At 59.8% G+C, this 23,153-nt stretch overlaps 1 protein-coding gene and 1 non-coding gene across 2 annotated transcripts in view; both read right to left on the reverse strand.

Moving 5' to 3' along the window:
• Nucleotides 1–23,153, reverse strand: part of RAI1 (retinoic acid induced 1) — an 84,835-nt gene that overhangs the window by 15,038 nt on the left and 46,644 nt on the right. The window lies entirely within an intron of this gene.
• Nucleotides 5,513–5,585, reverse strand: TRNAE-CUC. Its single transcript has one exon. It is a non-coding gene; the product is annotated as a tRNA-Glu (tRNA).

Below are 23,153 nucleotides of genomic sequence, written 5' to 3' on the forward strand. Positions count from 1 at the left end.
CAGTGGGTTTTCCGATACACAGGAGCAGCTGGATGTGGTGAGAGCATCTATCTCGAAGAAAAGACAGTTCAATTAAAATACGAGAAGCCCCACGCCTGATGGAGAAGGCAGCAGAACGCTCACCCCAGCACCACCCCCCCATCCGTGTAGGAACAAAGGCTGACACCAGGCCCCGTCCCACCAGCACCACTGGGAGAAAGTGGGGCTCGGCCTCTTTAAGAGCTGTCTTGGGCCGCCACGGGCTCTGTTGTTATTAATTATTGTGATTATGATTACTTTTCAAGAGCACCAGCAAAGGACAGGAGGCAAAGAGGCAGGCGGAGAGCTGGGGTGGGCAGCATCAGGAGGTAGATGGTGACCTCCGAACCTGGGAGGGAAGGAGCGGGCAGGAGGGCACCAGCTGGGGGTCAGGGGAGCACCCGCCAACACTCCACTCCCGGTCCAGCCCGGCCTCCCATCCCTGCTTCCCCTCCCCCTTCTGCCAGACACTAGGTCAAGGCACAACTCTGAAATTCTAGCCAAATGGGAAGCAAAGGAAGAGGGAAAAGGAGGGAGGGAGAAAGTCTTGAGCTCCAGATCACCTCCCGTGGTGACTCCTGCAAGCTGGCCTGCCCACCCTGTGCCCCAAGGCTTCTCTACCTCAGCGACTGGTCTCCCTGCCCTGCAAAGGGATGCGATGAGCCCCAGAGCCCACCCCAGGCACAAGACCAGCAGCCCCCAAAGGTGTTTGGTAGCAGGTGAGCCAGGGCTCAGCCCTTCTTTCTGGCAAAGAGCAGAAGTCTCTGTGGTCCCCCTGCAGGCACTGTGGGGCCCAGGGGGGCAGGGGCAGCCTTGGCCATGGGGCCTGCTCCTCGCTTCTGCATACTCACTGCTTTGACCCTCCTGCCCTGTTACAGAGAATGGGAGGCTCAGAAAAGCCAGGACCCGCCTGTGAGCCACTCACAGGAAGTTCTTTCAGATGGACACTGCAGCAGCGTGGATGGCCCTCACTAAGAAGTCCCACTTTAGAAGGCCCCCTGGAGCACGACGAGGAAAGGGGGTTCCAACGTCCCCTCTGCAACCTCTGAGGCCCCAGAAGCTAGCTCAGGCCCGCCCCACCATAGGGAGTCCACTCTTGGCTGCCTGTTGTGTCATGAGCAGCCTCAGAGAGAACTCACTGGGTCCACGGCCTCTTCAGCCCCCAGGGTCAGGATTCAGGTTAGGGAGATGGGCCTGACAGCATAGGCAAGAGCTTACTGCAGCTCCGCTGGGGCTGGGGAGGGAGGAAGGGGGCGAGAAAGGAGCTTCTGTACCCCAGCTGGCTCTGGGGCTGCAGGCGCATTCCACCTGCTAACCCAGGCTGGTTTTGTGACCTGGTTTTCTGAGCTGTAGCTGCAGGGGAAAAGCTTTAAAACCCAACCCCCTTAAGACCTGGGAACCAGGAGGCTGGGGGTGGGGGTGTCCCAAGAGGATCAGAGCTGGTGGGACCACCTTGGGCCTCCCTCTGAATCGTAGGTGATGAACACTGTGAACAGGACACCTTGATTAAAACCATCAGCTGCTAGTCAAACTTACGGCTATTCTGTGGGGTCTATTTTGAGTCCCAAGGGCTTGGCTTGAATGGAGGAGGGGAATGAGTTTCCAAGGAGGCCCCAGGACAAGACAGCCCAGTGCCCCCAGGCCTCTGGGATAGGGAGGGCCCTTGGGTCAGTCACTGGGGCAGGTCTGCTTGGGGCAGGGGCCTATCCAGGGGCAAAATGAATTACAGAGAACAAGGCAGCCCCTCCACCCCGTGTGTGCGCAACACCCCCATAAACGCTGTGCAGCCCTCCTTGCTCACCGGCACCCAAGGGAAAGCCCCTCAGGTCCGACACGCCACTCTATAGGCCTGAGAGAGGCAGGCAGAGAGCCAGGCCCCTTTGCTGAGGCTGGGGTCCCAGGGAAGTGGGCTCTTTGAAGGATGTTAGAATGGGGGGGTGGGGCTTCTAGACTCCGCAGATGTTTGGAAAATGCTTCCTGAAGCCCACCAAGCTGCCTCCTCCAAGGACCCCCCGGCGGAGCAGCCAAGACCTACTAGGCCACCAGACCAGAGCCTCCCCTTGGGGTCCACCCACCAGGAGGATGTGGTGCCCCATCTGAGCACTCCACTATCCTGGGCACTTCGGGGCACTGCCTGTGGGCCTACTGCTCTGTTAGTTCCCTAAGGCACCCTGCCCAGGAAGGGAGCCATGACCCCACTTTCAGGAGTAACCTGCTGAATTCCCACAGCACAGCCCACAGGCCGCAAAGCTAAGCTCTCAGCTCTGTTCCCTGACTTCTAAAGCCATGCTTGCTGCCCCTGCCCCTGGTGCAGCTTCTGGGATGTGAGGGCCAGTAGGTCCAGAGACCTGGGTCAGCTGGGCTGGAGGGGCCCATGGTCCAGGGGTGAGATGGCCCAGCCACCTCCCCGCCATGAGGTGTGGTGCAGCAGGAAGGGGTCAGCGCCACTGTGTTGCTGGCCTCCTGGAGCCCTCCGGGGGGAGAAGACAGTTGGCGAGGGGGGCTCCACACCCATTGGTCTCCTGTAGATAACAGCTGCTTTTGCATCATTTTATCTACCACTCAACAAAAAGCGACCCCTTTTCTCCAACTGTGTCAAAATGAGGAAAAGAAACGGGGTGGTGCTGGAATGCAGACAGCTATGAGGGCCGGAGTCAGTCACCCACGCACTGAAGTACAAGGGGCTGGTCCAGAGGCTGGTGTCGGGGGCTCCCCAGCTGCCCCATGTGCTGCTGGTCTTGCAGGTGGCTGCATGCTACGTACACCAAAGAGTCTGTCTGTCCACTGGCTTTCAGGGGAGCCAAAGAAGGCAAGGAGAGAGCCTCACCTCTCACCCCAGTCTTGTCTTCTCACCCTGTGTGCCCTACCCACTGTGACCTCCTGAGGAAGAGCAAGTACCAAAGGACTGAACTGGCAGCCAGTCCAGCATCTCCCCAGGCCTCGGGGCCTTTGCACGGCCTTTCCTCTGCTGGGAAGACCATGCTCAAGGATCTCCATGGCTCCTCTGGCTCCTGGGCTGCAAGCCTTTGCTCATGTGACCTTCTCAGGTGGCTGACCCTCACCACTGTGTTTGAAACTCACACTCCATCTCCCCTACACCACCCCCTCTTCTCTAAGGTAACTAGCCACACGGCTGGCTGGCTTCACTTTTGCCTCTCCTCTTTAGAAAGGAAGTTCCATGAGAGCAGGGATTTTGCCTGTTTTGTTCGCACCCATATCCCAAGTAAGGGCTTTGCAAATGGCATTAGTGGTGAAGAACCCACCTGCCAATGCAAGAGACACAAGAGATGTGGTTTCCATCCCTGGGTCGGGAAGATCCCCTGGAGAAGGAAATGACAACCCACTCTAGCATCCTTGCCTGGAGAATCCCATGGGCAGAGGAGCCTGGCGGACTACAGCCCATAGGGCTACAAAGAGTCGGACACCACTGAACAATAAGTGTTGAACGTATATTGTTTAAAAATGTCACATGGGACTTTCCTGCTGGTCCAGTAGTTAAGACTCCACCATTCTACTGCAGGGAGCACAGGGTCAATACTTGGTAGGGGAACTAAGATCTCAGATGCTGCCAGTTAATAAAACAAAATCCAATGTCTAATTGTTTAAAAATAAATAAATACATAAAGTGTCACAGTATGAACATATCCAGAACAAGGCTGAGTACAGGTACAGAACACACTTGGGTGGGGATGAGGGGCTTGTGGCTGCACCTCCTCACTCATTTGACAAAGCTCTCCCTGGGGGGTGGCAGAAAGGGCACCTGTGAAGGGCGCAGGTGAGGAGGGAGGGACGCTGCTCCAGCTGACTGCTGCCTGTGGGATGCAGGACCCAAGGTGCCAGAGCCTCTGAGTGTTTCACAGAAAGAAGAATCTCTCATTAAAAAAAAAAAATGTTATCTGGGCAGAAGAGCTAAATAGACATTTCTCCAAAGAAGACCTACAGATGGCTGACAGGCACATGGAAAGAGGCTCATCATTGCTAATTATTAGAAAAATGCAAATCAAAATGACAATGAGGTACAATACCACCTCACATTCATCAGAATGGCCATCATTTAAGAAGTCTACAAATAACAAATGCCATAGAGGGTGTGGAGAAAAGGGAACCCTCCTACACTGTTGGTGGGAATGTAAATTGGTGCAGCCACTGTGGAGAGTAGTATGGAGGCTGCTCAAGAAACTAAAAACAGAATTACCATGCGATCCAGCAATCCCACTCCTGGGCATATATCTGGAAAAGACGGAAACTCTAATTAAAAAAGATACATGCACCCCTATCTATGATCATAGCAGCCTATTCACAACAGTCAAGACATGGAAACAACCTAGATGTCCATCGGCAGATGAATGGATAAAGATGGTGTGGTACATACATACAATGGAATACTATTCAGTCATAAAAAAGAATGAAATAATGCCATCTGCAGCAACATGGATGGACCTCGAGATTATCATTCTAAGTGAAGTAAGTCAGAAAGAGATAAATACAACATGATATTACTTATATGTGGAATCTAAAATATGACAAAAATGAACATATCTATGGAACAGAAACAGACTCACAGGGAACAGACTTGTGGGTGCCAAAAGGTAAGGGTGGAATGGATGGGGAGTTTGGGATTAGCTGATGCAAACTATCACGTACAGGATGGATAATCAAAGGTTCTCCTGTAGAACATAGGGAACTGTATTCAATATCTTGTGATAAACCAGAATGAAAAAGAATCTGAAAAATAGATATATGTATAACTGAATCACTTTGCTGTAAAACAGAAATCAACACATTAGAAATCAACTAGACTTCTATAAAATTTAATAAAATGTTATCAACCAAGTAAAAAAGTTTGACACCCCAGAGATCCAAGAGAACTGGTCTTCAGGCTGTATTTGCTCACAAGCTCCCTGGTGTCAGACAAAGGTAGCACTTGGCCTGAGCAATGCTGGGCACCTGGGGGGTGCCTGATGTGACGAGGTGGGAACAGGAGCCCCCAGAACACTCCCTGGACTCTAGGAGAAGCCCTGAGACCAGCACTATCCACTTAAAACTGTGGAGTGGAGCACTGGGGGCCAGGTAGAGGGCAGCACTGAGCCGTGGGGGCCCCATGGGACCAGAGCTCTGGGGGCTGCAAAGGCGGGTGGTAGGAGCCCCAAGGACACAGAGGTGCTCATAACCCTCCTCGGAGCCCCACCCCAACACCAATGAGGGAGGCCCTGCTGTCTCCCCCTGCCCCACAGCATTGCTGGGTCCCTGCAGGGCTCCCTGGTGGCATCATCACAGCGGTAATTACATAATTAATGGTCTAATGAGCCACTTCACCTGTGTCTGCCTTGCTGGAAAGTAGCCTGAGGAGGGCAGGGGTTTCATCTGTTGTGTCGTAGGCTCTAAGCCTAGAAACTGCTCCAAGTAGGTGCCTTTTTCAAAAACTATTTTATTTGACTGCGCCAGGTCTTCGTTGCAACAGGCGGCATCTTTAGTTGCGACATGCAGGATCTAGCTCCCTGACCAGGGATTGAACCAGGGCCCTCTGCATTGAGAGTGCAGAGTCTTAGCCACTGGACCACCAGGAAGTCCCAGTAGATGCCTATTAAATGCTGCCTGGACAGAGGGGCAAGAGTATGTTACCTAACCCTCACCACAGCCCTAACAGAGGATGACAGGCCTGGAGGCCAGGATGTGTGCAGCAGCCAACCAGGAAGGGACGACAGAGCTTCTGCTCTGCCCTCCACAGCCGCTGGGTCACAGCCCTCCGTGCCACACCCACTCGCTCATCAAGCTCGGCTCTTACCGGCTGCGCAGGGGCAGAGCTGGGTGCTGAGGAGCAAGAAGAAAAAGCAGTGACTTCTGCCCTACTGAGGCAATCAGACAGATAACTGTGGGGGTGTGACACCCACAAGGGGCTCTGGGGGTGGGGAAAGGAGGTGGTCAGGGCCGACTGGAAGGAGGGGGCCCACTGAGGGGAGGCAGGACTGAGCAGGTGGGTGGTCCCAGTTACCACCCCTCCCAGATGGGGAGTCAGATGCCCACTGTCCACCTGGTACCACCTCCCCTGCCCCCCAGCAGTCCTGCACAGTCACCCGCCATTTGTAGCTGCTGCCTGCTCACTGCTCCCAGGGAAGGGCCACTCTCCCCACTCTGTGGGGCCCACTGATCTACAGCCAAAGCTGGAGCGGGGTCTCCCAGAGTTCCCCTCCACCGCACCGCCAGCAAGGCCAGCTGCTGTGAGCAGGGAGCCACCAGAAGCCTTCCAGGTCAAGCCACCTCCTCGTTTTGCAGAGGGTTAGTGAAAGCCCAGACAGGGGTCGTAACTTGTCCAGGAGGTCCCGAAGGGCTGAGAGCCCTCTACAGATCTGTGCTCCAGAATGCCCAGCCACCAGAAAACCAACTTGGAGCTGGAGGCCAGAAGTGGAGGTCCAGACTCCTCTTCTGGACATCCAGCATCCCAGGGGTCCGAGAACGCCCCCTCCTTTCCCCGGCCTGGGCAGGAACCTCCCCTCCCTTCCTTGCCTGACACCCCCTCTCCGAGGCATCCTGACAGCCCCTCCCGGCTCGGTTCCACCTGGGGGAGCCGGGAAGTGGCGCCCCTCCCTCCCCCAGCCCCAGGGGAGGAAGCCGCCTGTCAGGCCGCCGCGGCGTGTCAAATCCTCTTGCTGCCTAATTGTGAGACGGCGGCGTTTAAAGAAACGCTTTTCTGGCCGCCTGCCACACCGCAAACTGCTTGGTATAATTTTATTATTAAGGAGAGAGAAAAAGAGGGAGGGGGTGGGGAGAGAGAGAGAGAGAAAGGGAGCGAGAGGAGGAAATTGCTTAGTCCGAGTCAGCTGGTGGAGTATTCTCAACGTGAACGCGGCCCGGCTTTCCAGTTGGCAAGCTGACTTCGTTAATTGCGCATTCAGTCTCTACTTAGGGTAATTGAAACGAAGCGGGGACCGGGTCTGACAATTAGGGTCTGCGACTAGGCCGTTAACCCTTCCGCCCCCGCCCCCGGCTCCCACGCACCCCTGGGGGCGGCGGGCAAGCGCCCCAGCGTTGGCAGGGTTAACGCGGCGCGGGCGCCGGCCGAGCGGGGGATGGGGCGAGGATGGGGGGCGTGCGGGGGCGCTTGTGGCCTCGCCGCCCCCCCCCCCCCCCCCCCCCCGCCCCCGCAACAGATGTTTCAGGCGTGTAAGACAAAGGCAGAGCGCCTGCCGCTGCCGGAGAAAATCCGCAGGACTCCCTCAGGGGCAGGTAAAATTTCACCTTCTATTTGTGTTCCCCCGCCCGCCCCCGCCCGATTTCCCGGCCTCTGCGCCAATCCGGAAAGCGCCACCAAAGACGCCGCGCCGCCGTCTCCGCCGCCCAACCCGCTGACCCCAGCAAGGTCGCGGCGACCTCGGGCTCCGCCAGCCGCGCGCCGGCCCCTCCTGGGGCGCCCCCGGCCGCAGTCCCGCGATCGCAGGCGCCGGGAGCGAGGAAGGGGCGCTTTTCTCGCCACGAGGCGGAGGCGGCGGAGACGCCGCGCACCTCCCTCCGGCCCGCGCTGGGACCCCGGGGGCTGCGCCCCCCCGGCCCCCATCATTCATCTCCCTGATTCCCGCTGCAGCCGCCCTCGGAAGTCAGCCGAGTGAAGCAGCTGTTCCTTGCACACTCCACTTGACCAAAGATGATGATAAATGAGGCCCGGGCTGCGTCGGGAACGCGGCGGCGGCGGCGGCCGCGAGGGGCGCGCAGGGCGGGGCGTACAGCCCGCACCCCCTCCCAGCGCCCCGGGAAGGGCGAGGACGCTAAGGACAGAGGCCGACGGGCGCAATCAAAGGCCCGCACTCCCCTCTCGGCGCTCCTTGCCGCCTCGATGCGGGCGGAGAGGAGCCAGGCAAAGGAGCGCCCCCAACACCGGGGCCTACGCGAAGACCCCCTCCTCGCGACGGCACGGCCCTCCCTCCGCATCCCGGGCCCGAGTGCCTCGGTCCCCACCGTGCCCTCGCCCGCGCCTCAAACCTATTAACGCTCGTAAATAATGAATAATGGAGCGAAGCTTCCCTCCGCCGCCAGCTGCGCCCCTCCCGGGGAGGGGGCGCCCCGGCCGGGCGCGGGGGCCCGGGCGCATGGCCCCGCACACGTGCAGCCGCGGCGCGCAGGCGGGCACCCCGCCCGCCGAGGAGGGGGAATCCCGCTCTGCCCTCCCCAACGCCACCTCCCCTGGAGTCCTCTGGCACCGAACGAGGCGAGAGCGCGCGCGAGCTTCCCAGCCGGAGAGGGTTATTTTTAACCTGCCCCCCTTTCCTTCCCAGCCTCTCGGGTTTGCGCGCCCGGCCGCCTCCCCCCTCCCAGCAGCCGAGGACGCAGGCTCCTCACCTCGCTCAGCGCCTCCGGACTCCGAGCGCCTCCCCCGGCCCGCGGCCCCCGCCCCTGCACGGGCATCGCGCGGCTAAATCTCAGCCTGGAAAGGACCGATTAGGAGCCGCGTGCCTTTCTGCGAAATATTGGAACCGGCTGGGCTGGGGGCGGGGAGCCCGGCGCGCTCGTCCCCTCGCCTCCCTCCGCGCTCGCTCAGCTCTCCCTCTACAGACGCGGGGCGGCCAAGTCAGGGCGCCGAGACCCCCTCTGGATTTCGTCCTTCTCTCCTCAACGCCCACCCTTCTTCAATCATCGACGAAGCTGGAGCTTCTAACACGCGGACCCTCCGGCAGCGGCGGCGCCAAGTGGGGCGCTGCCTCCCCCATCTCCAGCCTCCTCCCTAAGCCGCTCCAAACACACACACCATTTACACAGCAGCGGCCTTGCACACCGGCGACTTCAAGGCGGACCGCCAGGCCGGGCCTGGGGCGAGGGGGTGCGCTCAACCCCCAGCCTGCCCCCTCCTCCCGGTCCCTTCCCCAGCAGACCTAGCAGCCCAGACCCCCGCCCCCCTTCCTCAGAGGCCAGAGGCACAGGAAGTTCACGTCCACTCCCATTACCCTGCTCTCCAAAAGGCCACCCACCCAAACCCCAGCCTGTCCTTCGCCCCAAAGGAGGGGGCGGCTGAGGATAGGGCTGGACCCAGAAACCCCTGGGGGCTTCGACTGGATCAGTCACTTGACATTTTCCAGACTGCTCAGGCATCGACCCCCTGACCACCTCCCTCCTGAAGGGAGGCGGGGTGCCGAGAGAAAACCGCTGCAGAGCCGCCAGGGGTGGGGGATAGACTGGAGGTCTGGCCTGCTGGGAAGAGGGAAAAGGGCCTTCCCGCCGGGAGTGCTGGCCCAGTAGCAGCAAAGAACAGGGCATATTTGGGAACTGGGGCCAGATTTCTCTCCCAGGACTAGCAGTGGGGAGCAAGCAGGCACGGCTCTCACCCCAGGGTAGCAGCCTCTGGCCAAAATTACTGCAGAGGTAAGAAGCCTGGCCGGTTGGAGCTGGAGTGGAATACAGATGTGAGAACAGCTGGTCTGCTGACACCCTTGGGCCATCTGGGAGGCCCAGCCTGGCCTGGACAGGAGGAGGCTTGAGGACAGAGCAGGGATCCCCTGGGTGCACACACACCCTGGCAGGGCAAAGGGGGGGTTGTCACAGGGCTTCTCCCCTCAACCAGCCTGGATACAGAGCCTGGGGCCTTCCCCAGGTCTTGAAAATTCTCAGTAACCCTCAGACCATGGAAGCAGGCGTAACAGCAGGACAGCATGTCCGTCCCCTCCTAGGGCCTTGGTAGATCATACTGCTGACCCTCAAGCTGCCATCTGGAAGGTGATGTAACCTCTCATTTCACAGATGGGGAAACTGAGCCCTGGAGTGGGGGAAGGGGGTGGGGAGAGGGCTCCTAGCTCCTCCTACCCCAGCTTGTAGGAGGAGTCCTCCCATTCTAGGGCCAAGGATGACAGGGAGGCCCTGGTTCGCTCCTTTGGAAATTTCAGAAAACTGTTTTTCTTGGGAGATAAAAAGGGCAGGGGCCTGGTGTGGTGAAGAGCTGGAGAGAAATCACACCGTCCACCGACTTCTCCCCCAAGCCCCTCCCAGCCCCTTCAGACCCAGCCACCCTGGGGATGGGGGTCTTACTGAGGGTCCCAGGAGGAACCTCATGTGCAGCCCAGATATGAATGTCACAAGCTCTTCACACGTGTGTGGCTGTGTTAGGACAAACCGCAACTTCACATAGGGCCTGGCAGCTTTGCGTCGCCCAAACAACAGGCAGCTCCTATTTTGATATGAGAGGGAATCTCCATCTCAAGGCTGGATTCTGGATTGGGGGGACTCTGCCAGATGAACAGCTGGGGCCACCCTGTGCTCCGGGCTCCCCTGCTGCCCCTGTGCTGGGAAGGGAGCTTCCATTTCCGGGCAAGGCTTGGATGGATGCCCTTCTGCCCCCTCTGCCCCCCATTCCTGGCTCTCCCCAAAACTAGGTGGATCCTGGGCAGCTCCCCTAAACATGCTGCCTGGTGACCAGAAGCACTGGCTTTTGGGGAAAGCAAACCACCAGCTCGAATCCGGAGGCAGCCTGGGACTGCTGTCTTCAGGACGGAAAATATTTGCCTTTGGTTTTCGGCTGCTGCTTTGTCCTGGCTGACTTTCCTCTCCTCCACGCAGCCGTGAGACGTGGAGGTGCTGGGGGGCACAACCGAGGGGAGGGCAGCTGTCTGAGTCCAGAGTCCAGCTATTCTGAACAGCACTCTGTTTCTCTCCCAGGATGGACAGGATACTTTCTGCCCATTCTCTGTGCTTGTAGCTGAAAGCATGTTTCTTTCTCCCCAGGCCCAGCCCTCTGGGGCCTCCCCTCCAACTAAGCCAGATCTCCCGGCCCGCCCCAGCTTCCGGTCACTAGGCGTCTGGGGGAAGCGCCTCTCTCAGCTGTTAGCAGTGAACTCAGCCCGACCCCAGGGAGCCTAGAAAGTTGTGGGCGAATCTTTGCCGGCCAGCTCTGCGCTGACCACAGGGAGAGGGCAGTCTTCTCCTGAGACGGGGGCTCCAGAGATGTCAGAGTCACACCCGCCAGTTGTGGGGGCTCGCTGGTGGCTCTGGAGCACTGGGAGTTGTCACTTGGCCCAACTCGGTCCCCATCCTGTAAAGACCTGGGCTCTGATGCCACACGGCTCTTCACACCATGCTGGGTGGCCTTGGGCTGCTCACTTCACCTCTCTGAGCCTCACGTGCCCCAGCTCACGAGCTCCAGCACGTGCTTGTACCCCGACACGCTGACACGGGTTCGTGAGACTGGCGGAGATGCCGTGTTTGGTGCCTGGTGGAGGCAGCACAGGCGGCAGCGGGTTCCAGCGCTGCCCGCAGGGCAAGAGCCAGACCCTGCACTGCCTCTGCCTCCCAGGGAGCTAAGGGCGGGACAGAGCAGGTCCTCAGGAAGGGGCCAGGGCCGGGGGCCGGGACCCAGGGTTAAGGTCTGTGCTCAGATGTGTCCCGACCCCCACGGCAGATGAGCCATCCTCCCAGCTAGAGTGCCGCTGTTGTGCGTGAGCTGGGTGGAGGGCAGAGTCCGGGTTTCTGCGACTCTTAACGAGCTCCCAGGTGAGGCTGCCTACTGGCCTGGGGGCTGCAGAGGGCAGCAAGCTCTCAGCCCCTGGAGAAGGCTGGGCTGGGCGAGGGGCTCTGAGTCCTGTCCTGTCCAAGGAGGGCTGCCCAGGACCTGGCGCTAGCCTGTGGCTCCATGTTCCCAAGCCGTCTGTCTCAGAGCCGGGGTCCTGCAGCTCTGCCCTCCGCCCCCCAGACTCTGCACCCAGCCCTGCTTCCTGGCAGCACTGAAGGGCAGCTCATGCTGCTGAACCCATAGTCACTTCAAGTCCAGGCCTCCTGAGCCTCAGTGTCCCTGTCAGGACAGTGGGAAACTGGGCTAAACTCATCCCCCCTTTCCATTGATGGTTCCAAACCCTCTCCCCTTCCCTGACCCCTTCCAAGGGGCAACAGATCCAGACCCCAGCACTGACCCTAGGAGCTGCAGACCTGGGGTGGGTACAGGGCTCACCCAGGCCATCCTCACTACTTCACATGCCCGGCGCTGCCCTAGTAAGCACTTTCACAACAAACTTCGTCTTCATGCCAGTCCCGCGGGTGGGTCCCATGACCACCCTTGTTTCACAGATGACAGCACTGAGCCCAGAGACCTGATGCCCGAGGCCACACCCCAGAGGAGGGGCCCGGGTGGACCTGGGTTCTCCCGGGCCAGCCCGGCCCCTAGGCGTGCCTGACCACGGAGGATTCCTCTGGGGAAACTACTCCTTTTGGCCCCTCCAGTGCTGGTGTGGATGTGGTGCCTCTCTCTCCCTGGCCAGCAGCGGGCCCCGGTAGAGTTACGGAGGTGAGGGTAAGCCGGTGCAGTCACTGAGAGAGCTCTTTGGTAAATAGGAACCAGCTGTGCCTCTGACCTGGCCCAGCCAGGCCCAGAGTGGTCTGCACCACATGAACTGCAGTGTTGTGTGCAGAAGCCAAAGCCCGGAGATCCTGTATGTGTCCCCGTGAGGGGCTGAGGGACACACATGTGCAGAGGTCTGTACCGTGGATACGGGCTTCGTGTGCGGATGGGGTTCAGCCTTGAGGTTGGTGAGCAAACCACAGTGTAGACAGTGCACAGAGAGGCCCCACCTGTATAAAGAAGGAGGGGTACTCAATTTTTCTTTTTTACCATGAGCCTGTGATACCCACTTAAGATTTTAAGCTTACGCTGTGGATAAATACCTACTCTCCAGGCTGTCTCTGAAGATGGCTGGAGAGTGCGCTCAGTGCCAGGCTCCTGTCTGGCCCGGCTATTTTCCAGTTGCCAGGCTACAGCAGGCCGTGGCCATCAGCAGGAGGGACAAGCCCAGCAGCCTCACTGAGTCCTGCAACAGGCAGCACGGCGATCATGCATCACCTTACAGAAGAGAAAACTGAGGCCTGAACCCCCACAGAGGCCATGACCTTGCTTCTGGGTACACCGCCTTGGGGGCAGCTGCCACAGCCAGGGCCCTTGATGAACGGGGCCTGGGGCTCACAGGGACGGCTCCCAGTCTGTGGGACACTGAACTTCTCACTCCGTTTCTACCAGCACTCTGCTCCCCTCCAATCGTCAAAACAAAGACAACACTCGTGATAACTTAAGGGCAGAGGCATCTCTGGCTCCCAGGGGCTGTGAGGGCGCGGCTGACCGTCTGGGAATGCTGGGCTGAGTCCCAGCTGGGCTGCCCGCGAGCCCTGGGGCTGGGCCTCAGCACCTCAGTCATGAGCAGGCGCGGGGGTCAGTCCCTGGAGGGCAGCGTGTCTAGGGACAGTGCCTGGCAGAGCAGGGCCCAATAAGCAAGTTGTTATTTCTAAGAGGAAAACATTTGTATAATTTTTTATGATAGAGGGCAAGTTCAGGAAAATCCTTGACCAGTCCTAGTGCTGGCTGAGGAGGGGGGTCAGGAAGCTGGGAGCTGTCTAGAGTGACAGGAACCGGGCTCTGGCCTCAGGAGCAGCTGGTGCCTGCCTGGGTGGGCAGCCATGCTGTCTCAGCAGGCAGTGGCCAGAGTGGGGCCTGGCCGTCTGAGTTCTCAAGCTGGCACATTGGGTGAAAGAGACTTGGCTGGCTGGCTGGAGGCCTCTGCAGGCCCGGGCCCGTGGAAAGAGGACTCAGAAAGGCCCCTCTGTCCGCCTGGCTCTGGGCTGCTCTTTTCCAGACCAGAGCCTCCTGTGTCTTTGGAAAGAGCATCGAGTACCCAAGGGCTCCTACTGACTTGCCATGTGACCTCGTGTGAGCCCCCCCGCCCCACCTCTCTGGGCCTCCATGTCCTCACCCAGGAGACTGGGCCCACCTCACGGGGTTGAGCAACAGCCAATGAGAACACAGACAGAAAAGTGCTTTGTCATCGTCACCCTCGTAGCTGCTTCTCACACGATGCTTACGTGTGCAGTGCCCTGCTCTAAGAAGCAGTCTACATTTTTTTTTTTTTCAGTCTACATATTTTAACTCCTCTTACTGATGAGGCAACAGAGGCTTAGAGAGGTTAGGGCACTTGTCCAGAGTTGCACAGCTTGTGAGGACCAGAAGCACCATGATAGCAAAGTGCTGTGAGACCTGATTTTGTTATAGTTCAAGGCTGTGGGTCGGGCCAAGGATGGCCAGGCTGCACACTTCCCAAGGCAGCTTTGGCCAGTTCAGGAGGGCGGGCGGGGCAGAAGGGCCCTAATCACACCTGAGCAGGAACTCAGGCTCAGAGGAGGCTTCCCGGAGGCCTCCCTGGGTCCACGTGGCAGGAGGCCTTGGGGACCGTGGTGAGGGTCTGGAAGTGTAAGGCAGGAGCACCAACTCAGCAGCAGGTTCCAAACACTGATGGGGAGAAGCAGGGACAGCTTCGGGGTTCCCCAGAGCCCATGCTCCCAACCCACTGCCTCCAGGGCATCCACCAGCTCACCTCTAGTGGCTGCAGGGTCAACACCCTGGTGTGACAGATTGCACGTCTGAGGCCCAGCAAGGGCAGGGGTCCACACAGCGCGGGGGCTTGGAACCACTCCCCCCGCCCCCCACCTCTGGCCTCCTTCCTCACGCCCACAGGCCTGCACCAGCCTCATCCCCCTCCCTGTCCCACTGCAGGGACCGTGCGACACTGAGAGGGGGGTGGTCTCCTTCTGGTCAAGACCTCCTTGGCACTGCTATCTCGGTATGGATGAATGAGGCTTCCGGCACAGTGAGGACAGGCCCCTGGAGATTCCCATGGGAAAGGTCTGGCTCCCGCGGAGGCCCCTGCAGGCCGGCTTTGATGGTGGATAAGCCCCAGCTGGCTCCTCAGGCAAACTTGATCCTAGTGAACTGGACAGGCCCGCGGGTCCACGAAACACCCCCATAGACCCAGAGCTCCCAGCAGTTCCCTCCACCTGCAGAGCCAGCGTTGAGGAAGGTTTTGTCTTCCAAACACCCTGTTTTTAAAGATCACCGTGTGTTCCCTCTCACAGGTGCAAAAGGAAAGCTAATTAAGCCTTTGGTGGATGTGCGCAAGCCAGGGGTCATGGGCTTTGTGTTTGCCGAATAACTGAGTGAGTGAATGAATGGACAGATGGGTAGGTGAACAGACAGGCAGTGGGTGGAATTCCAACCCCAAGCAATGCCATTGCTACCTTTTTTTAGCCTGAGCAAAATAAGACTTCCTCAAGGCTTTAAAGAACATGGCAGGCAGGGACTTCCTTGGTGGTCCAGTGGTTAAGAATTCACCTGCCACTGCAGGGGACACGGGTTCTATCCCTTATCCAGGAAGATCCCACATGCCACAACTAAGACCGGGTGCGGTCAAAGAAGAAAAAGAAAAACATGGCGGGCAATTTCCAGGGTCCCCGGGACCCCCTGCAACCACCCCTGTCATGACACCTGGGCTCAGAAATGGAGGGGCGTGGGGAGGGGTGCTGGGACCCCAGAGCCTCCAGAGCTCATCGAGAAGCCCCCTTTCCTGGGCCCTGTTCCTGCGCTTGGGGCTCCCAGCATCCCCCGACCCATCAGTGTGCCCATGGTCCCTGGGGACCTCTTGCTGGGGACCCGGAGGGCAGGTGAGGAGGAGGGCTGCATGCCTGCTGAGCCCGCCCAGCAGCTCTGCAGAGCTGGGGAGAGCAGGATGCTTGTCATCCACAGGGACACAGGGACGGTTTAAGGTGAAATTTAAGCCCATTAGTGCCTGGCTAATGACATCAGCAGCGATAGTGAGAATGAAGATGGCAGGGTGTGCGAGCACCATAAATTGTGGGGCCGGCGCCCGCCTCTGTCCTTGGGCCTGAGTCCCGCCCCCCACCCCCAGCCCGCGCCCCTGCCCGAACCCCCGCCCCGGCCCAGCCCCCAGGGTCAGCGTGTGGCCGGGGCCTTAGCCAGAGCATGAGAAAAGCTGGGCTAGGGAGCTGAGCATGCAGGCAGCATCTCCCTAATCTCTCTCCTTTGATAACTTCTGTCTTTCCGTGCATACGCAAGAACCTGGCTCAGCCGCCGGCATCTCTTCCCGGGCTGAGCCGTTGCCCTGCAGCTAATGCCTGACAGCTCTGTTTATGTCTCCCCATAATTCTCCAGTTTTATGTTTTTTTTTCGGGGCCATTAAGCTCCCAGCCACAAGCTCCTTCCCCTGCCCCCGCCTGCCTTTGTCCTTGAGGCCTAGCCGCCCCACCGCCCTGTGGGAGAAGGGCTGCCCTCCCCCAGCAGGTGGACGGGGGGCCGAGTGCTCACTCTGGACACCTCCGTCCCAGTCCCGTGGCTTCTCATCACAGGGCTCGTCCCACCGGTCCCCAGGGGCACAGGACACCAGGGTGCCAGACGAGGCCCACTCTCCCTCAGACTCTGGCTTCTTTTCCTGGGTGGGCTCTGCTCCTCCTCCAGCCTCAGCCACTCCTGAGGGCAAAGCCCCCTGCCTCGACCACCCTCTGCAGCTCCAGATCCCCAGATTCAGCACACCCGTGGCACCCCGAGGGCCCCCATCCCCCGTACACACCTTGTCCTCTGCCCCCGCCTCCCCATGGTCCATCTCTGAGGAGGCCCCTCAGAGTCCTCAGGGCCCTCCTGTCCCCACGACCACAGCCCAGGTCTGGCCACAGGTCAGACTGGGTTCCCAGTTCCCAGCCTCCCCACCACATGGCCTCTCACAGGCTTGGCCCAAGGCACTCCCTTGCTCTACAGCCTTCACTGGCTCCCCATTACTTAGTCCCTGCCCTCAGTGTGCTGAGGACACTGCTGTGCAGTGTGGCCTCCTGCACAGAGGCCAGCAGGGGCTGCCCCTTGCCAGGCCCGCTCACCCCTCCCAGGGCATCCACCCCCACTTCCACAGGCCAGACCCAAGGCGAAGGACTTCCTCAGCAGGAAGCAGGCCTTCCCTTGCTTCTGGGTGCCCACAATGCCCTCACGTGGTCCCTGTGGGTCATGGGAGTCCCTGGGTGCCCCAGCTCGGACGCCTGGCTCCCTGAGTGCCCGGGGCAGGCAGGTGCCACTCAGGAGCCTGCTTCCCCACCACTGCGAGGGCAGTGCCCCAGGGCCCACACAAGGCCAGGTCTCCTCAAAGAGGCCAAAGATGCCAGAAAGCAGAGCCTTCCAGACCCCCTTCTCCTGCCCTCCAGGAGTGACGGAGAGGAAGGGGTGGCCCTCCAGTCCCCTGCCCGATGCCCTGCCCGCCTCCTGAGGTAGAGCCACTCCTCCTCAGCCCTCTAACTTCCACTTTCCTTTCAGCTGAACGGCCTTTGCAACCAGAGGCCTCCTGCCTAACCTGCCCCTTCCCTGCACCTGTGGGCGGCTGAGGTGCCGCCCCTCCCCATGTGGGTGCCATGGGACGTTTGAGCCTGCATCCTGAGGCGGGGGAGTCACATCCCCGGGGCGTGGGTGCCGGTGTTGTGGCCTGTCCTCCTCTTCACAGGCGCTCAGCTTGGTTTCAGGCTGACCTTGTTGTTCTGCGTCCCCCAGGGTGTCTGGCCACAGCTTGGCAGGTCCCCCCACCCCACCCACCTCCCACCTCCCACCAAGATTTCCTGCCCTTGGCAGGTTCCACGGCTGTGCAGGCAGCCCCTGGCCCGCCTCTCCCTCACACACAGCCCTGGAGCACCGCACGGGGTGCTGGCCCAGGCCATCCTATGCTCCCCTCCCTGCAATCCTGTTGTTAAGAGCAGGGCAAGCTTTGTAATTTGAGGGGCCCAGTGCAAGATGAAAAATCCAGTTCCAGCTCAAAAAGCAACAGAGCCACACAAGACCAAGTGCAGGGTGCTCTGAGCGCAAGCCCACAAAGCCAGAGCCACAAAGCCAGCCCAAGGAGGTGAGCTGGCCAGCTGCCTCTCCCGCAGCAGGAGGACCAGGGTCTGACCCATTGGTCACGCCTATAAGGAAGGGTCCTATCGACTGCACACTTGCTTTGTGCTGAGAGCAATGAACATGTTAAGTCAACAGACCACCAGATTCCATGGCTCACAAGGGTTCAGGGGGGGTGTGATCTGCCCAGGACCCCTCTCCAGAGGCAAGATGAACCCTGCTCTGAGGAGGAGGCTCCCAACTGAACCTGTTACTGATGAACCACTAAGACGTCCCCCCCCCATGTCAGCTCTGAGTCGAGCCCAAGAAACCACTGTAACCTCTCCCTATATGCAGAGATGCAGAAGCGAAGGCTCCAAGAGGGTGTCCAACTCCTGCAAGGTCACACAGCAGGGTATGACCCCAGATCCCAGCCTCAGCAGCCCTGTTTCCAAAGACCCAGGCAGACACTCGGGAACTGGTGCATAAGGAACCGGGCAGGACATGAAAGCAAGGGGGGACACACACTGCACCGGAGGGCCGGGCAGTGACACCTGTTCTCCTCTCTACACTCTTGGTTATTTTCTGTATTTTCTCCAGTGAGCTGAGATTTTTGAAATGATCAATAGCTCATAGTTCCTCTGAACGAGGAACAGAGATTTGTGGAACCGAGTCCTGTTAATGGAGATGCTGTGGATACAGAGCACAGCTTCCTAAGGCCAAAGCTTTCAGGACCCTAGTGTCTGGGTCTCCTTCCCTTTGTCACTGAGGGTTTAGAGGGCTCATGAAAGCTTTGGGGGCCTGGGCTGCCCCTGGGACGACCCCGCCTGGTTCTCTGGGGACGCCTGAGTGCTCAGGAAGCTGTAGGCCCTAAGGAGGGTGCTCACAGCAGGTCCTGGCATCCCCTTGGCCGGTCAGGAAGCAGGGCTGGTGTCCACTGGACTACTGTCCTGCTGGACTCCTACTCCAGACCTTGCTCGTCCCAACCTTCCCCTGAGGGATCCCCCACATTCCTGAGGCCCCCCCGAACATGCACTACCCTGCCCTCCTGCTCATAGCCCAGTGGATCCTCGCCGCCCCAATACCCACAAGACTAGGCTCCCCTCCAGCCCCTAGCTACCCTTTCTGGACTCATTGTCTGGTGGTGGACGCTGCCTCCAGGCCTCTGAAGCCCCTCCTCAGCCCGGAGCAGGGGCCGTGCCCAGTTCCCTGCCACGCAGTGGCTGCAGAGTGGGATCAGGACCACACCAAAGCAGGTCACCCCTGCCACCCCACCTGGCCCAGAGTGGTGCCCAGGGATCCAGCTGGGCCGTGCCTATCCCTGGGAGGAGGGGCTGGAACAGGGCCCCGCCCACCCATGTGGATGCCAGGCCTCCTGCAGACAGCTCTGGGCTGCCTACTGCCCTGAGAGCCCCTGGGTCTCAGGCTGAGAAGAGCTGACAGCTCCTTAATAAAAGCCGCCACAGACGCGCCTGAGTGACATCGCGGCGGCCGGCGAGAGGCAGCCCACATCAAAGCCCCATTTTTCTTCTTCCTGTGTGGCACTGAGACGGTTTCATAGAGAGCCCCACGTGCGTCTGTGACAAAGACGCTTCTTCTCACGACTGGCCATGGCCCCAGCCTCCCCAGATGCCCCGCCGGCGCCTGGCGTGCTTCCCTGAGAGCGCGGGTTTCAGCAAAGCCTTGCTTTGGCCTCAGACGGCTGGACAGGGGGGCTGGTTGGGGGCTGGCAGAACACAGAGGCCCCACCGAGTGAGTCACCTACCTGCGCTGCAGACCCAGCCTGGGAGCCAGACCCCGCTCCCCACCACCACCGCCAGCTCACTACTTGGCCCCCGCTGCAGTGTCTGCTCTCATGGCTGGGGTGGCTCCAGGTAAGGGTCCCAGACAGGCTGGGGCCCAGCCATCTGTGCTCCTGGCTTCAATCTGGGCAAAGAATCACCCTCTCTTGGCCCCTTTAAGAAATACCATCTGGAGAGGTGACCCTGTGAACCAGGACCCCAGACCTTTGTCCCATGCACCCAGGGCCGGGGAGTGCACGGGACCCCGACCTCCTGGCCGGCCGCCGTCTCCCCAGGTGTCAGACGGGCTCCGGTGCTCCCCACACGTGCACTGGTGCAGGAGAGCTCCAGGCTCTGACACACGACCTCCCTGCCACCCGCGAGCCTGCACTGTCACTGGAAGGCCTGTGTGTCACCATGGGTGGTGGTGGGGCTGGACGTGCAGCCCATGTCCAGGCCTTGCTTCTTGGGACTCTGGGGGCACTGACCACGTGTGACCTTCACCTTCCAATACCACAGGAGATGAGCGCACTGCGGACATCTCTCCATTCTGAGGCCAAGTGGGCCTAGGGTCCGACCCACCCTGCGGCCCTCCCTCTCCTGGTCTGGGTCACTCCCTTGGTCTCCTCTCCTCCTGAGTCCAGGGGGCACCTTCTTAACCCCGAGATCACAGCAATCCCACCTCCGGAAACACAGCAACACGAGTGCCACACACTGCCCCCAGCCCCTGCATTTCCAGTGTGCCCGGATGTTCCCGGCAGGCTTAATCGTAGGCTGTAAACTGCCCGGACTTTCCAGGGGTGCCACACAGCGTGCCTGAACACTATGCAGGAGGAAATAACCACGCCGGCTGCATGCAGCCTGGTCACGTCAGACAACTGGACGCGCGAGACCACATGGACAAAGTTCACAAACTGACACCCGGATCCCAGGTAGGCCAGGCCTGGGGGGACACGGGCTGGCAATGCCCCCTCCTGATGTGCGTGCTGGTCAGACACTGGTGTGTCCAGTCTGTAGCAATTCATTAGCTGGCCACTCAGGATACATGCTCTCCTCTGCATGAGATCAATCAATAAACAGTTGAAAAATAAAACCAGTGAGACCTCAGCCTCTATTCAAGGCCTCCAGAGGTGCCTCGCTTTACTCAGAATGAAGTATGGGACCCTCCTCAGCCCGGGGGTCAAGGTCAGCTCCCCTCCAAATACTCCCTGCTCTCCTCAGTCAACGGTAGTCTGCATGTCCCCCCTCCCCACCCCCACCAAGGAGGCACGGTGGCCACAGGCCCGCCTTAGTCAGTGGAATTGGACTGAAAGTGACATGTCAATATAAGAAGCTCCGTGAGCCCAAGTGTCTCCCTCCCTCTAGGCCGTGCAGCCTTCACAAGGCTTCTGTGGTTGGTGGGCCGCTTAGTGACCACAGAGAACCATCCCTCTGCCATCCAATTGCAACAGACAGCTCCAGGGAGTGGAACCCTGTCTCCAGGGGCTGACCTTTGGGGATGCTCACTATGCGGGAGCCCTCTGGCCCTCACTCATACACCAGGATTCCCAGGCCCTCTGTGGTCTGGTCCCTGACAAGTTCTTCGGCTCCGAGAAACAGAAACGCGCTGGCCGTGAACCCCACGGGGCCTCTCCTCCAGGCACACTGTGATCTCAGCAGTTCAGATGCAGCCAGGTCCTTCCTGTCCTAGGCCTTTGTGCCCCCACCCAGCACCCATCCCCCTGGACTGCCCTGCCTGAGAGGACTGCCACCTGTGGCCCCAGCACTCAGGCGGAGTCAGCTGCTCCCTCTGGACACCACGGCCCCAGCCCATATCACCCTCTCCTGCTCCTCTCAGGGGCTCCATCATGGGGAGGCATGCGGTCAGGCACCCACTGTCTCCCCCAGGAGCAGCAGGGGGTAAAGGCACACAGGTTTGGTCTTGACCACAAAGCCAGGGGTGGCCCGGGAGGCTGTGGACGCCCCAGCTGAGCTCTGGGACCCCTCCCAGATCAGCAGAGCCAGTGGGCATGCTCTTAAACCCACTCTCCATCCTCTCGTGTCTAAGGGTGGCCATGACTTCAAGGGCCTCTTATTGGGAAAGTTAGGGTGCAAGAAGGATCTGGGGGTGCTCAGGGGAGACGGTACCACCAAGTAGCCTATTTTGGGTGATGCAGGTTATAATTCTAGGGAGAGAACATCTTTTTCAGAGAAGACTCTGAGGCCATCAGAGAAAAGACTTCAGCTCAGCACGGCCTGATTCACCCAGTAGTGCCTGCGGACCCGCCCGGAGCAGCAGGGTTTCAGAGCGGCCACCACTGGGGTCCACCCTGGGCCTCAACTGAGTCTTCAGTCATGGTGACAGGAGGACCAAGGCAGGGCAGCGTGGGCAGGACTCTGAGTGCATCAAGAAGTGAACCCACTGCCAAAAGAACAGGTCCCGTGGACCTCCTGTCCAGGGGGCTCTCAGTTCCATTAAGTCGTCCCACTTGCCCCTCCAAGTGTGCCACCCAAGGCAAGGTCAGTGGGCATAAAGGTGATGGCAGCAGCCACAGCAGGGGGGTCTCTCCTTGCCTCTGAGCACTGCACAGAACTCGGGAGCTCAGAGAGGGTGGGCGACATGCTCAAGGTCACACAGGGAAGCAACAGCTTGGGGGCTTGCTCTCCTGCCTGGTCAGCGGGTCCTCTCACTGCCAGCAGGCAGACCCACCCCCTCTGTTCAGAATGAGTCCCTGACCTGGGCCTGCACTGCCCACGTGGGGGCACTGCTCTCCTGTGTGATCTCCCACCCTGCCCTCCCCGCACAGGCTGGCGGGGGGCTGTGGGGGCGGCAGGCATCTCTGGGCCTTTGCACACACTGTTCCCTCTGCCTGGATCACCAGTCCCCTGAATCTTCTCATTGCCCAAAGCCACCTCCTCCTGGAGGCCCTCTGTGATTGCCCCTTAGCTGTAGGAGCCCCTGTCCCCATGGCCCTCACCGCTGTCTGCAATCACCTCCCTCCTGTACTTGTTGACTCCCTTCTGTCTGTTGGCCCTATGGATGGTGAGTCTCGTGGATGGTGAGTCTCCCATGGATGGTGAGTCCCCCGTGGATGGTGAGTTCCCCGTGGATAGTGAGTCCCCGTGGATGGTGAGTCCCCCATGGATAGTGAGTCAGTCCCCATGGATGGTGAGTCTCATGGATGGTGAGTCCTGTGGGTGGTGAGCCCCCATGGATGGTGAGTCCCTTGTGGATGGTGAGTCCTATGGATGTGAGCCCCCCATGGATGGTGAGTCTCATGGATGGTGAGTCCCCATGGATGGTGAGTCATGAGCATAGGGTCCCACCTGTCATGCTGAAAGGCCAGGTTGCAGCTGCTTCCAGCTTCCAGGCCACCCTCACAGCCCACAGGCTCCCGCCTGCCGACAGCACTCCCTCCCCTCCCCTTGCTCCTGCTTGCCCTCCTCCTGAGCCCACTCCCTCACTCCCAGCCCTGTCCCATGCTCAGACCCCTCCTGGCTCGCCTCTCCAGCCTGATTTCAGGGGTGCCCCCTGCCCACCTTCCCAACTCCCAAGCCTCACCAGCAGCACTAAACCACAGGGCACTACCTGCACCCACCAGCTCTCATCCCCGACCCCCACTTTGCACTCACTGGGCTCAATCATCTTAACAAATGCTCAGGGTCACCTCCTCTCCACTCCTGTGTGACTTCCTTCCCTGGATCCGCTGTCCACTGTACCAGCAGTC

This window comes from Cervus elaphus, chromosome 5, assembly GCF_910594005.1.
Source record: "Cervus elaphus chromosome 5, mCerEla1.1, whole genome shotgun sequence".
Lineage (NCBI taxonomy): Eukaryota > Metazoa > Chordata > Mammalia > Artiodactyla > Cervidae > Cervus > Cervus elaphus.